Source organism: Ailuropoda melanoleuca, chromosome 1, assembly GCF_002007445.2.
Source record: "Ailuropoda melanoleuca isolate Jingjing chromosome 1, ASM200744v2, whole genome shotgun sequence".
NCBI lineage: Eukaryota > Metazoa > Chordata > Mammalia > Carnivora > Ursidae > Ailuropoda > Ailuropoda melanoleuca.
The window spans coordinates 44,482,830-44,496,866 of NC_048218.1; the positions used below are offsets into that span (position 1 = coordinate 44,482,830).

General features: G+C 37.3%; 1 long non-coding RNA gene across 2 annotated transcripts in view; it reads right to left on the reverse strand.

Annotated features, from left to right (window-relative positions):
* The window catches only part of LOC117801776, a 611,477-nt gene that overhangs the window by 230,511 nt on the left and 366,929 nt on the right, over positions 1 to 14,037 (reverse strand). The gene's annotated exons all lie outside the window — the stretch shown is intronic.

The window sequence follows — 14,037 nt, forward strand, 5'->3', positions numbered from 1 at the left end:
TTCCTTCTCATAGGCTCATATAACATTTTGGACAGTTCAACCTCACTTATTCTACTTTGACTAAATCCAAATGTAATGAGGTGAAACCTATGAGGGAAGACTTGCCTGTGGCTTGGCTGGATGACCCAACCATGAAATGTTATTGACAAGATATAATTCTTGGCCTCCAACAAGAATATTTAAAATATTTTTTAATTTTAAAAAATGTATCTGTGACAGTTTCTATTGTTTCACCTCCTGAAGTTTCTAAGAGGTTTGGGAAATGAGAAAGTATGATAAAGAAATAGTTATTTGTGGATTAAAGAGAAAAACATAAGAGATTTAAAACCTAGTGATCAGGTACTCTCTACTTGGACTGAGAGATGAGAAGAGACAATTCAGTTAGATGGAACAGAACTAACTAAGCCTTTGGAACAGTGGATGGGATGGCAAGGTTAAGGTTGAATCTAGACCCAGGAGGCCCTGTGCTGGTGATTGACAGCTCTGGGAAAATTCTTAAAGGTTGTTAAACGTAGGAGGAGCATACTGGCCAGATGATAATAAAACCAAATCCAAAATCTAGAGAACATCAAGAGGTAGCTGCTTAACACCTTTCCTTCAGTGCTATGCCTGATGTGACCTTCATCACGGTATTAAGTGGGAGGAAAATACATAGCATTCTAGGACTGTAATACCACCAGCCTTGTTCACCTGTTTGTAAGCCTTGGCTTCATCACCTTCTCCTGGATAAAACCAAGGACAAGACAGAGGCAAATGAAAGAGCAACTGCCTTCAAAAGAGGCTTTTAAGAGGGCTATAAAGGAAGTTTCTAGTGAGGCATAGCTGGTTTTATTGTGCTTTGCAGATATTGCATTTTTTTTTAACAAACTGAAGGTTTGTGGCAACCCTGCATCCAACATATCTATTGGCACTATTTTCCAACACCATTTGCTCACATCCTGTTTCTGTGCCACATTTTGGTAATTCTTACAGTATTTCAAACTTTTCATTATCATTATATTGGTTATGGTGATTTAGGATCTGTGATGTTTGAGGTTTCTATTGTAATTGTTTTGTAGCACCATAAACCATGCCCGTATAAGAAGACAAACATAATTGATAAGTTTGTGTCCTGACTGCCCCACCAACCTGCTGTTTCCTTATCTCTCTCCCTCTTCTAGGGTCTCCTATTCCCTAAAGACACAGTAATATTGTAATTAGGCCAGTTAATAACTCTACAATGGACTCTAAGTATTCAAGTGAAAGGAAGAGTTGCATGTCTCTCACTTTAAATCAAATGCTAGAAATGATTGAGCTTAGTGTGGAAGGCATGTTGAAAGCTGAGAGGCAGAAAGCTAGGCCCCGGTGCCAGTTAGCCAACTCGTGAATACAAAGGAAAACTCTTGAAGGAAATTAAAAGTGCTATTCCAGTGAACACATGAATGATAAGAAAGCAAAACAGCCTTATCACAGATACCGAGAAAATTTTAGTGGTCTGGAGAGAAGATCAAACCAGCCACAGCACTCCCTGAGGCCAAAGCCTAACCCAGAGCAAGACCCTAATTCCCTTCAATTCTATGAAGTCTGAGAGAGGTGAGGAAGCTGCAGAAGAAAATCTAGAAGCTAGTTGAGTTTGGTTCATGAGGTTTAAGGAAAGAAACTCTCCATTACATAAAAGTGGAAGGCAAAGCAGCAAGTGCTGTTGTAGAAACTGTGTAGCAAGTTATCCAGATCTTACAAAGGTAATTCATGAAGGTGGCTACACTAAACAACAGATTTTCAATGTAGACAAAATGGCCTTCTATTGGAAAAAGGACTGTCATAGAGAGAAGTCAGTGCCTGGTGCCAAAGTTTCAAAGGACAGGCTGACTGTCTTGTTAGGAGCTAAAGCAGTTGGTGACTTTAAGTCGAAGTCAAAGCTCATTTACCATTCCAAAAATCCTAGGGCCTTTAAGAATGATGCTTAACTGACTGAGACACCCAGGTGCCCTAATGGTTAGCATTTTTTAATTAAGCAATAAAGTATTTTTAAATTAAGGTATGTGCCCTTTTTTAGACATAATGCTATTATACACTTAACAGTCTACAGTAGAGTAAAAACATAACTTTTATATGCACTGGGAAAATGAAATGTTTATTTGACTTGCATTATTGGGATATTTGCTTCATTACAGTGGTCTGGAACCAAATTTGCAATATCTTGAAAGTATAATTGTATCTATAACGGAGGTGCTTGAAAACAAAATTGACAGCCATCTATCTTGAAAGCTTTAGATTTCATTCCATAGATAGGCCAAGTATATTAATCCAATAAACCTTTATTGAGTCTTGTTGGGGATAAGAACCACATTAGTCACACATAGGCAGAACACAGCTGGAAAACAAGTGGTCATTGTCCTTAGGAAACTTATAATATGGCAAAAGTTAAAGCAATAGTTGTAGACCTCTAAAGCTAGAAAGAATATAATGAGAGACACAAATAAGGCAGAAACAATTCCAAGGGAGTTTCAGATAAAGTGATGCTCATGTTAGTTGGATAGAGGGGCAGGATTTCACCACATTGAAAAGAGGTGTTATTCCAGGCAGAGGAAATGATGTGAATACAATCGAAGAAGTATGAGGTGTTTTCTGGAAATAGAGTTTTTAAGTTGAGCCAGAGAAGACAGTGTTACTGAACTATAGGAGCTATGATAGAGAATATTTATAGGAATTAGACTATGTGGACCCCAGAATGCTAAAATGTAGAGAATGTTTTATCTAGTTGACAATGGAAAGGCACTCAAGGCTTTAGAACCCTTCCATAACATGACCAAAACTGTGTGTAAGGAAGACATCACTTTAATTGTCACTTGGAGTAGCCTAGAATGGGTGAAGATCAAAGTCAAGGTAACTAATAAAAACAGACCTGGGTAAGATATAAGGACGTGAATGAGTATGGTGAGAGAGAGAATGAAAGCAGCATCAAGGTGTGAGTAGTAAGACTTGGCAAGTGACTGGGTATGGGGGGAGGGGAGGAACTAGATTTGACTTTGGTGGTTTGAGGTGAGTAGGAGTCTTTAATGGTGCCATTGATAAAAACAGAGGAATCAAAAGAATGAAGGACCAGGAGGGAAGAAACACTATCTAGTCTCTAATTCCAGATACATTGGTCAAGTCATGTAAATTGTTTGAGTCTCCTTAAAATCCTATATATTGAGTTGGGATTATTAAATAATTTTTACTAACACATACAGCTCTATGAGTTGATTTTGGTGGGGAATGAGGAGGAGTTCATTTTGAAGTATCTTGAGTTTGAGATACTTGTGCAGATGTCTAATATACAAATAAAATTTGTTTGGAATTAGAAAGTATGGAAATGTAGACTATTTAAAATGCATTCAAGACCATTCCGACCCTATTTTAATTAAGCAAAATGTTGTGGAAAGTTATCATTTTGGCAGAAATTGTTTACACTTGGGTTGTATCCAAAAGTGTATTTCTTTTGGAAAAAGAATGATGCAAATGTGTTAAACTATGTTTGAGCTAGAAGCAGGTGAAAAAGTATCTTTTACTATTGTTAAAGAATCTAAAATTCCTTTTAGTAGATTGCTTATAGTGGAAGTTTAAAAGTTGAGACTTCATAGGTGTCAAGTTATCGCTGAGGAATTTATTACTTAATAAAGTCATTGTTTCCATTGAAAACAACTTTGTACAGAAAGCAATGTCATTTTCATAAGACTGCCTTAAATGGAACAATAGAAGCTCAATTTCTTTGAACTTTACTGAGGTGAATGGATCAGCAGACAGAGAGGAGTAATGGAAGGGACATGAAGAGAGAAACATGATAAAACTGAGAAAATATATTCCTCCTTTTCACTCTCTTTGATTTTTATTAAAGAGGAAATAAGAGGCAAAAATTTGAAATTGCTCAGTGTTTAGGTTCCAGACATACATACAGACAGGCCAAGAACTGTGAAAAATGAAGTTTCTTTTTCACCATGGTGCACATTCCTCAGCAGTTAATCTAATAGTCTAAATCATGCTTTTTAGAAAATGGAATGAAACATGAGAAACACAGGTCTAGTACTATTTCACTTTCTGTATTTGCGTTTGGAAGTATAATTTGTTTGTACACATGTGCCTTTCAGTCTGGGTGTTAGTCATGCATTGAATTTGAAAAGTTCCATTCTTTTACAGATGGCATGATGGAGAAACAAGTCTCTATTTCAAACTGCTACATAACTCTCGGTGGGAAGTGGAGAGGACAGTCCATCCAGATGGAGAGATTCACAAGGTCTCTTCCTGTGATAATCTTTTGAGTTGGAATGCCATTTATATTTTATTTCTACCTCTTCATGGTACATAGGCAGCCTCTAAGATGGCCTCCAATGATTCATACCTCTTGGTATTCATGACCTTGTATAATCCCCTCTTCTTGAGTACAGGCTGGCTCCTACATCTAATAAACAGAATACCACAAAAGTAATTGAAAATTAGTTTACAAAAAGACTGTGACTTTAGTTTTGGGCACACAACTACCCCCGCCAGTCCTCTCTCAAGCATAACAGCTGCCATGTTGTGACCTGTCCAAAGGAGAGGCCTAGTTGATGAAAACTTGATGCCAATGAGGACCTAATGCCTGCCAAAACCATGTGAGTGAGACTGGAAATGAATCCTCCCCCAGTAGCCCTGAAATGACGGCAGCCACTACTAACACCTTGATTTCAGCCTTGTGAGAGGCGTTGAGCTAGAGGCACCTTGTTGAACCATGCACAAAGTCCTGGTCCACAGAAACTGCAGTATAGCAAATGTATATTATCTTAAATCGCTAAGTTTTGGGGTAATTTTTTACCCAGAAATAAAAACTCATGTATTTTCTTAATGCAAAAGATTGGTGAACTGACCAATGGTAAATTAAAAGTACTTTTTTTTTTTTAAGTCAAATATGCTTTGGGAAGACCATATGGTTTATCCCCAGAAGAGCAAGGATTCATAAAAACTATCACAAATGCGATGGAAGTTTAGTTATAGGGATCTTTTTCTTTAAAGAGTAGATGATACTTTTTGAGTTATCTCAGAGTTCATGAAGTCTGTTCCGACTCTTGGAGAGATATGATCTTTAGAAGTCTTGTAGGATCACTGAGAAAAGTACCTACTATGTCATTTGTTCTTCCACTCCTTCTCCATTGTTTTAATCAACTGAGTACACAAATAGGACACCATATTCAGATTTTTGATACTATATCTATTATTTGTGTGTACCTGAACTCTGCTAATGTTAAGAAGCTATGGTACTACCAATCTATTGAACTATATACTAATCTAGTATGTTCTACTCAGCATACCTCCTCTACCGTAATATATATTATACCATAATCTTGGCCTAAGTCATTAGTTGGTGACACTGGATTCCCAAGCTTTGTAAATTTCCATTTTCTACTGGAATTTTTTGGGTATCACATCCTTGAATCCTTGCCTTAAAGTAATTTTCTCCAAACTGCACACTAGGTCTCCTCTATGAATTTTGGAATTATCATATTGATGGATCATGAGGGCCATGGGACCCATGCCTTACATTCATGAAGGTATTTGAAACTGAGGCTTTTAGATAATCTTCAAATGAGGTTATAAACATACTTATCACTGAATGTTGTACTTGTAATCATTATTGGGCCTCAATTTTCAAGAGCATACTATGGCAAAATATGTATAATAACTCTTACAATTTTCTTTTAAGTATTGTAATTACATTGCATAGTATTTTTGTAATAAAATATTATTTTATTAAATATTTTTTTATGTTCCACAGTTTTGAGAACATTTTTTGATATTCTAAAGTTTTTAATATATTGGAAGTCTCAGTAAAATGGTAGTATCCTGGGCTATTTGATGTCTGGGAATCTACAGCTAGACCCAACAAATTTCTAAGGCAACATGTTGCCTTTCTTTGCTCTCCTTTACTAATTTTAATTTAAAAAATAGGGAATGGAATTGGTGAAAAAGAAACAGTAGATAAGAGGGTGCTTTCTAAGTATGCGCACACTTTCAATGATGTTTAAAGAGTTAAGATAAACTTTTTTTGAAAGATTTTCTTGTTTTCCTCAGGTTAAGCTTTTTGAAGTTCTCAGTATTGTCTTAATATCTCTAAGCTAGTCTCTCTTCTACTGAATTATAATTTCAGGTGATTATATATTACTTCTCCATTTCAACCCTCCCCCCCCCATCAGACTACACTATTCAAGGCAGAAAATGTGTCATCCTTGCTTATATCTTAGCTCCTACCCCAACCACCGCCCCTGGCATAGAGTGGGCACTCTACACACCTCTTTTGAACAAAAGGAGGGGGAAAAATAAAGAGGACACTTTCTTCTTTCTTTTGTGTGTTGGTATGTCAAAAGAACTTCAGGTTTTGTATATGTTAATTTAATGCATCTATTAGTCAATTTACTTCGTGGAAGATATCCTGGGTGTTTAATATGCTCATACATCATGAGAGGCAAAGTAAGAGTTACAGAAAGCCACAAGATGAGTGCTGTACCTTCAAGGAACTTGCCATTTAATTAGTAACTTTGATGTCCCAACTGAAAAACCAGGTGGCTGTTTGTGATCTAGGTACCTAACAGAATATGGTATGAACAAGTAAACAAACATTTATGTTACCCAGTAGTGTAAGAGGCTCCTACTCTTCCTTTTAACCAAAAAATTGCAGTGAGTTTTCTATATGTGCATTTTCTCATGGTACTAGGTTTTAGTCAACATACGAAATCTCTCTGAAGAAAAAAAGAATGAAATTTCATAAGCAAAATTTATGTAGAAATTTATTTAATCTTAAGTGATCAGAGACAAAAAACTCTTTCACCTAATTCAAACCACATAAAGGACTTCCAGAAACATTTGAGCATTCATGGGCTCTGTTCCCTCCACATATCCTACTAGCCAAACAAGGAAGTACCTCTTTCCCTATGTGAAATCTCTTCTGTTGGACAATTAGTTCCATGAATTGGGATCTCATTTCCTAAGGTCCTGCCAGTGACCTTCTCTTAAAAACCATTAATTCTTGTGAGATTTTGGCCAGGTAAAGTTTGGTCTGGCTCCTGGACAAGGGTGATCCTGGGCAGTCCTGTGAAGCCTAAAGCATTATTACACATCGCCTTGAAGTTGGAACATTTTTTGGCCTTTCAGTGACTGGCTCAGGAAGGTAAATGACAGGATGAAGCCTCACTGTGCAAGTCATAACTCTATAATCACAGTTGTGTGTATATTTCTTATTAAAAAAAAAGTATTTGGCTTTGAGGTGGCAGGCAGCAGTGGTGAACTCTTCCAGGGAGTTCTTGTGACCTTTGCCAGGATTATTTATACTCAATGAAATGGTTCCTTGAGCTCTGCCCAGTGACTGGTTCCCCAACTATACACCCAAGTCCCATCAAAAATCAAATCACACCAACAACACCTATGTCTCTACCTTCTTTCCCTGAACAGCTGGAGTTTTGTAAGGTTATTTGGAACTCCTCTGAACTTTCCTTTAGAACAGATCAACACTTGTTGACTACAGCTGGTACTTTGTTCCAGGAAAAAGAAAAGGTTAAGAGAAGTGAGGGACATTTTCTTTTTGACTATCAGCTAAGATCTCTATTTTTCTTCATTTAAGACATACTACCTTCCAGTACATCTACCTCTCTAACAGAGAGGAAAAAAAACCCACACGCATTCTAAAATGTATATGCACTGGCTGCACCCTTCTGCTTTTCATTGGTGGAATGAGAATTTAAAGGGAGAGGAAGAGAGACCAAGATGGGAAGCGTTGCTGACAAATGAAATAAAGGAGGAAGTACTAACTTTATGAAGAATCGTGCATCTTTTGCTTTAATATGTTTATTGGAAAGGAACATTTCCTGGCTGAGTATAGATGTCAAAGACACTACTTCCCATGTGTAGACATTATATTCCATTTACTTGATCACTCAGTTAATGTTCACTGAGTATAATCCAGGCTCTTGAGAGGCACTAGAAGACTGGGTCAGTTCTTGTTCTCCCCTGAGATTTAGATCCTCTCTGTGGTAGAAGATTTCTGGGATTGCTGTTGGAATGAGCTGGTCTCCTGAGTGTTCTTTGAATGGGGGTGGTCTAGAGTGAAACTCTTAGGCTACTCTAGAATGATGTTCATGTCTTCGGAGATTTCTAGGATTATAGTGGCCTCAAAGGTCTTGGCACCATTCTGTTCTCCTCATCATTTCAGTTTATTTTAGGTCTCAGTCCAGGCAGGGATTCTGGGGAAGCCCATTTAAATATCTTGCTGAAACTCTTGTAATGCTTAGTCTCTAAAGAAGCACCTGCATACTCTTTGAGTTAGGGAACAACTATTGCTATTATTACTATTGTTGCTGTTAATACCCTCTATTCTATACAAAATTCTAATGGATATGAATAATCTTCAAAACCAAGATTAATATTCTCCTCTGTTTTAACACATTAGAAAACTGAAGCTCTAAGAAAATAAGTAACTTGCCAAAAGTGTTAACTAGCTATTAAAGGTAGAATCAAAAATTGAGCCTTGATTATTCCAATTTGAAAATAGATGTCCATATTTTTTCTACTCTAAATTTATAAATTATTTAATATATGAATTATTGAACAGCAACAGAGTTTGGTTAATTATAAACTCACTTAAATTTTAAAATTCATTTTTTATAACTTGAAATTTCTTAAATAAGTATACATTTTGTATATGGTCCATTACAATTCAACTCATCAAATATATTTTTTAAAGATTTTATTTATTTATTTGACAGAGATAGAGACAGCCAGCGAGAGGGAACACAAGCAGGGGGAGTGGGAGAGGAAGAAGCAGCCTCATAGCGGAGGAGCCTGATGTGGGGCTCGATCCCATAACGCTGGGATCACACCCTGAGCCGAAGGCAGATGCTTAACCACTGTGCCACCCAGGTGCCCCACATCAAATATTTTTTGAGTGCCAGGAATATGTTTTACCACAGGCATGAGATCAATGAGCAAAAGAAATCCAGTTTCTGATTCATGGTGTTATACTGCTTATTTTTGTTTTCTAGTGAGGGGAGACAAAATAAACCAAATTTTAAAAATCTATGCACAAGTGATGATAAATTCAATGAAAAAAATTAAGCAAGCTAAGGCAGAGAGATAATGAGAGTAATAGGGGAGATTTGTGCTACTTTTGAATAAGGTAGAAAGGACTGCATTTCTGATAACTACTTGAAAAGAGGCTTAAAAGAAATGATGAGGTGAGTCATGTGGAAATCCGGTAGAAGAGTTAATTCTAGTGTAGGAAACCCCTAGTACAAAGATTTTAATGTGGGACCATCACCAAAACTACAGGGAACCAAGTCTACCTTGAGGAGAGGAGAGGAGACAAGAGGAGGATGTGATTGAAGAGAGGCAGCAGAGAGCCAGATCCTGTTGATAATGGGTGGTCATAGTCACCGTCACGACAAGGGTTTGGGATTTCACACTGAGATTGGAAGTCATTTGTGAGGTCTGAATGGAAGAAAACATGATTTGACCTAGTTTTTAAAAATATCACTCAGGCACCATGTCAAAACCAGCATGGGAACAAGTATGGGGACAAGGGAACCCATATGAATGCCATTGGTAGAGTACTAAGTGAGTAAAGATGAAGAGTTGGACTATGGTGGGAGAAATCAAAGGGAGGCAGTGGCAGAATTTGCTGATGGGGTGATTGTGGGGCTTTTGAGAAAGAGGGGAGTCAAAGATGGCTCTAAATTTTTGCCTCTAGTAAGTAGAAGGATGAAATGGTATTTATTGAGATGAAGTTATGGAAGGAACAGATTTGGGAAAATGTTTTAGGGGAGATCACACATTCCATTTCAGATAATGGTAAGTTTGATCTGTACTAAATTAGCCATTCAAAGGAATCTTTTAAAGAGTCAGCTGGATATTAGAGTCTGGGGCTTAGGGAATCAGGAAGGTACAAACAATTAGGAGACATTGATGTATTAAAAACCATAAGCCTGAAGGAGATCAGTTGGGTGAAAATAGAGAGAGAGTGAAACAAAGAAGAGACAGTGTTCAAAGACTGAACCCTGAGGCATTCAAGTCCTAGTGGCCAAGAAGATGAGGAAGACCCAGCAAAGGAGACTAATCTCCAGCAAAGGAGCAGCCAATAAAGGAAGAAGAGGAAGAATAGAGAATGGTGGTTCTGAAGCTCAGGAAAGAGACTATGTCAGGACTTAGGTAGTAAAACAACTGTGTCAACAAATGTTATTAATTAGGTAAGGTATGGTAGGGATGGACATGATTCCACTAGATTGAGCAACAGGGACATTACTTGAGGCAGTGTCCAGTGGCACTGACATGGAATAAACAAATCATTTTCAATATAATTATTTTAAATAATTAACACATTCCAGAAAATTATTCACTTGACAGTTATACCCTAAAATTTATATTCTGGTTGTATGTAAATATATAATTAGAAATACGAACAAAAAGAAACCTCGTTCTTCCTATTTTACTTTCCAGAACTTGTACTCAGTCTGGTGAAGACTGCCTGTTGAAAGGCCTTTGAAATACTGGAACTTCTCATGAGCCTTCAAAGGAGACAGACTTTCTCCCATCTCCCAAGAATGAATGTCTAACTCACATAGTGTATGATACACATAATTGGAGACCCTGGACCTTTTAAAAGGGAAGTCATTACAATACAATACCTTTACGCTGGGAAATGTGATGACAATACACAAAAAAGAAAGTTGTGTCCTTAAGTAGGCTCCTAGTTTTGAAATGTCACCTGACAACTTTGATAAAGCAGAAAATGCAGTGTCCAACAAGGTCCTCTTCTTTCCTTTACTTTGTCTTCATAAATCTATGAATACCATTTCCTCTTTTATTAAACTCTTCCTCTAAAAATATTAGGTAGCATTCCTGGATCATTATGCAACTTAAAATTAGGTAGTAAATGATTAGCTTTGAAATAAGAAATAGCAAAGATTAAATTCTGAAAAGAAAATGAGATAGGTAGGAACACACAGAATTTCCCTTAAAAATAAAACAGGGTTATGTGTTGAGAGTTCACCTTGCTTTTGGGTAAGACTAGATTGCTTCCTTCCAGGGTATAAAACAAAACAAAACAAGACACCACCAGAACTACAAAAAAAGATGGGAGGGGAGTAAAAGAAAAAGAAAATGAAGCAATGAACCAAGCAAATTTTTAGCTTTAGAAGATTTGGAACATTAAGTGCTATTTATATTCTGCACCCCTTTATCAGATTGAAGCTCTTTGAAGGTAAGATAGGCAAGTCAAAGTATTCTCAATACAGCTTTTTTTCACTCTCTTTACTTGAAATACTGAAGTAAATGATGAAACTGTTACTAAATTTGAAAATTCTCAAGGTTTCTTTCTGCCCGTTTTCTATACAGGAACTCTGGAGCCTTGGTGGCACCACCAAGGCACATGGACAGAGCCTCACTAGCATCCAACACTTACACTTGCTTAATAAGGACCACCATGGAGTTGAGCAAAATGCTTGTTATTTCTGTAAATTAAAAGCAGGCATTTCAGAGCACCCAGTTCTGTAACATTTCTTGCAAAGCACAAGGGATATTTTTGGTAGAGGCCCAGGCCAAATACAAAAGCAGGGCTGCTTGTGCCTCATTCCAAGGCTTTTTCAATAGTTCTGAAATATGGTAATATCCCACACCTCCCAATTAAGACATAGTAAGTATATTTATTTCCAGGACCAATACTGGGGGAAATGGGACATTTATTTTTGGTAACCCTCTTTCTGTTCTGACTTTAGGTACACAATTGTCCAAACTCCTTACTTTTCTCTTCTTCCTGTTCCCAGCAACTTATTTAGGTTTATCTTTTGCAAATGTACACAAACACACATTTCTGAATCTTTTCCTGCATTATTCTTTCCTTAAATCACTCATTCACTCGCTCACTCATCAGGCATTTAACAAATATGTCTTCAGAGGTTACCACGTGGTCAGCAATGTGACAGGCACTGGGTATAAAGTGGTAAACAAGACATGATTCTGTATTTATGGATATCAGTGGGAAGAGGCAAGAATAGTAGACAAGAATAAAAAGGGAAACTACAGAAGAGTGTTAAGTGACATTAACAGAATTGAATATGATTATATTTTAGTAAGGGACTGGGTGGCTCCATTAAAATATATCTTCCTGTACGGGACTCTCCTAGGACTTCACTTTTGGATTTCCAAAGTAGCAAATAATTTGAAAAATCCATGTTTTTCTGTTAAAAACTTCCTTTCATCCCTTTTAATTAATTTGTAACATTTGCATTCTTGGGATAGTGTTACCACCCCGATGACTGACTAAGAATAGACATTTTAAGTACCAAAGCAATGGAGTGAGATATTTGGGAACAGACCATGGTTTATCCCCTAGGCTGACCCAGAGTTTGGATGTGCTTGGCCCTTTATCTCTTTTATAGATTTTCAATCTAAATCTGTCTCCTGAGCTCTTAGTGCCTGTTTTTTTCCCACTGTATTACACAGGAAAGGACTTATAACCACTCCCAGTGGGTTGTTTCTCTTTTGTCTTTTTGGCCCTGTCCCCATTCACTGCTGTCTCTCCTCACAGCAATTGTCTACCATTGCGTTGTGGCTGTGTCATTCTACCCCTGTCACAGAGCAGATGGCCTTATTTTTGCCCCTTTGAAGGCCATTTCATCCCGTACACAGAGGTCTTTTGGTTTTTTATTTATTTTTTATTTTTTTTTATCGGAGAGTGACAAGTTGTCTAACATTTCAAGGAATGAAAGCCTAAATAAAGGCATTTCCTTGTGTCTTAAAAATTCCTTTTGGCTCCATGCAACTTGGGATTGCCACCTTTCCAAAGAAAATGAAAGGCCTAGATCATTAGTTTACAAATTTTATGGGTCTCTGAAATTCTTACGAGCTGTTTTTCATGCCTTAGACTCCAAACTCTCACTGTAGGATTGGGGCAGTGCCTGCTGCTGGTGGAACAGACACAAAACAAACATCTCCCAAATGGCCATGTTATTTCTCTTTCAAGGAACCCACAAGGGTATTGTTAGTGTGGGGAGAAAGACAGGAAGGAAGGCTATATCTAAACCCTTCAAGTGTACAAGCCCTAAAACCAAAGACCATCCCAGGATAGTAGAGGAAAAAGGCAGGCTGACAAACAATACGGTCTGTACATGAAGCAGGTGGAAGCAAGCACAAATTGCAATACACAGGTAAGTCTAAATGATGGCATGTTAGGGCACTGTAAAACAGTTCCTCAATACTTAGAAATCTGTCTTGGGAGCTCCCCTCCTGGCCCCTAGAAATACACAACAGTGGTGAAGTTTTGTTTGGGAGTATCTTTTCAACTGGACCAGGAGAGAAGTTAATGCATCTGTTGCAGGCCCTGGGAACGGTGCCAGCCACTAAAACTCTGAAAGTCAGCTCCCTGGAATTCTGAAATTTAATGAAATAGTTTGAAAAGCCCCATTCTAGATTAGTTTTCTGTGTAGTACCAAAAATTTGTGGTTTGAAAGGCTCCTTTGATATCTATGCCAACCCCTTCATTACACAAGTGAAGAGAATGAAGCCTGAATGGGTAGAGTGACTTGCTTATGTCTTATAGCTACTTAAGAACAAATATGCAAGTATGAAGTTAATTGGGAAACATGAAAATATATGAAGTTGAATACGCATTTTACTAATAGACTAAAGTTTTACTAATGGAAAGTTATATATTTCTTGTAAATTACACACACACGCACACATATTTGGGAAATTTAGAAAACCAAATCAGACTATGACTAATTTCATAAAATGATGATGTAATGACTGGAAATCGGTCATCTGTTCACCAAACCACTTCATGCTATAAAAACATCCTAAAGTAACTAAAACGTATGTTACATGCTGTAACTTTTTAGGAAATAAAGGCTTTCAAACTCTTAATCTACTTATTTTTGGATATCCTTTAGGTTATTACATAATTTAGATTAAGGAGTTAAAACAAGAATAACATCACAAGTACATGAATGAGTAGCATTAGAAACAAGACAACAGGCCCACAATGGAATTGCTTATGCTAAGTCC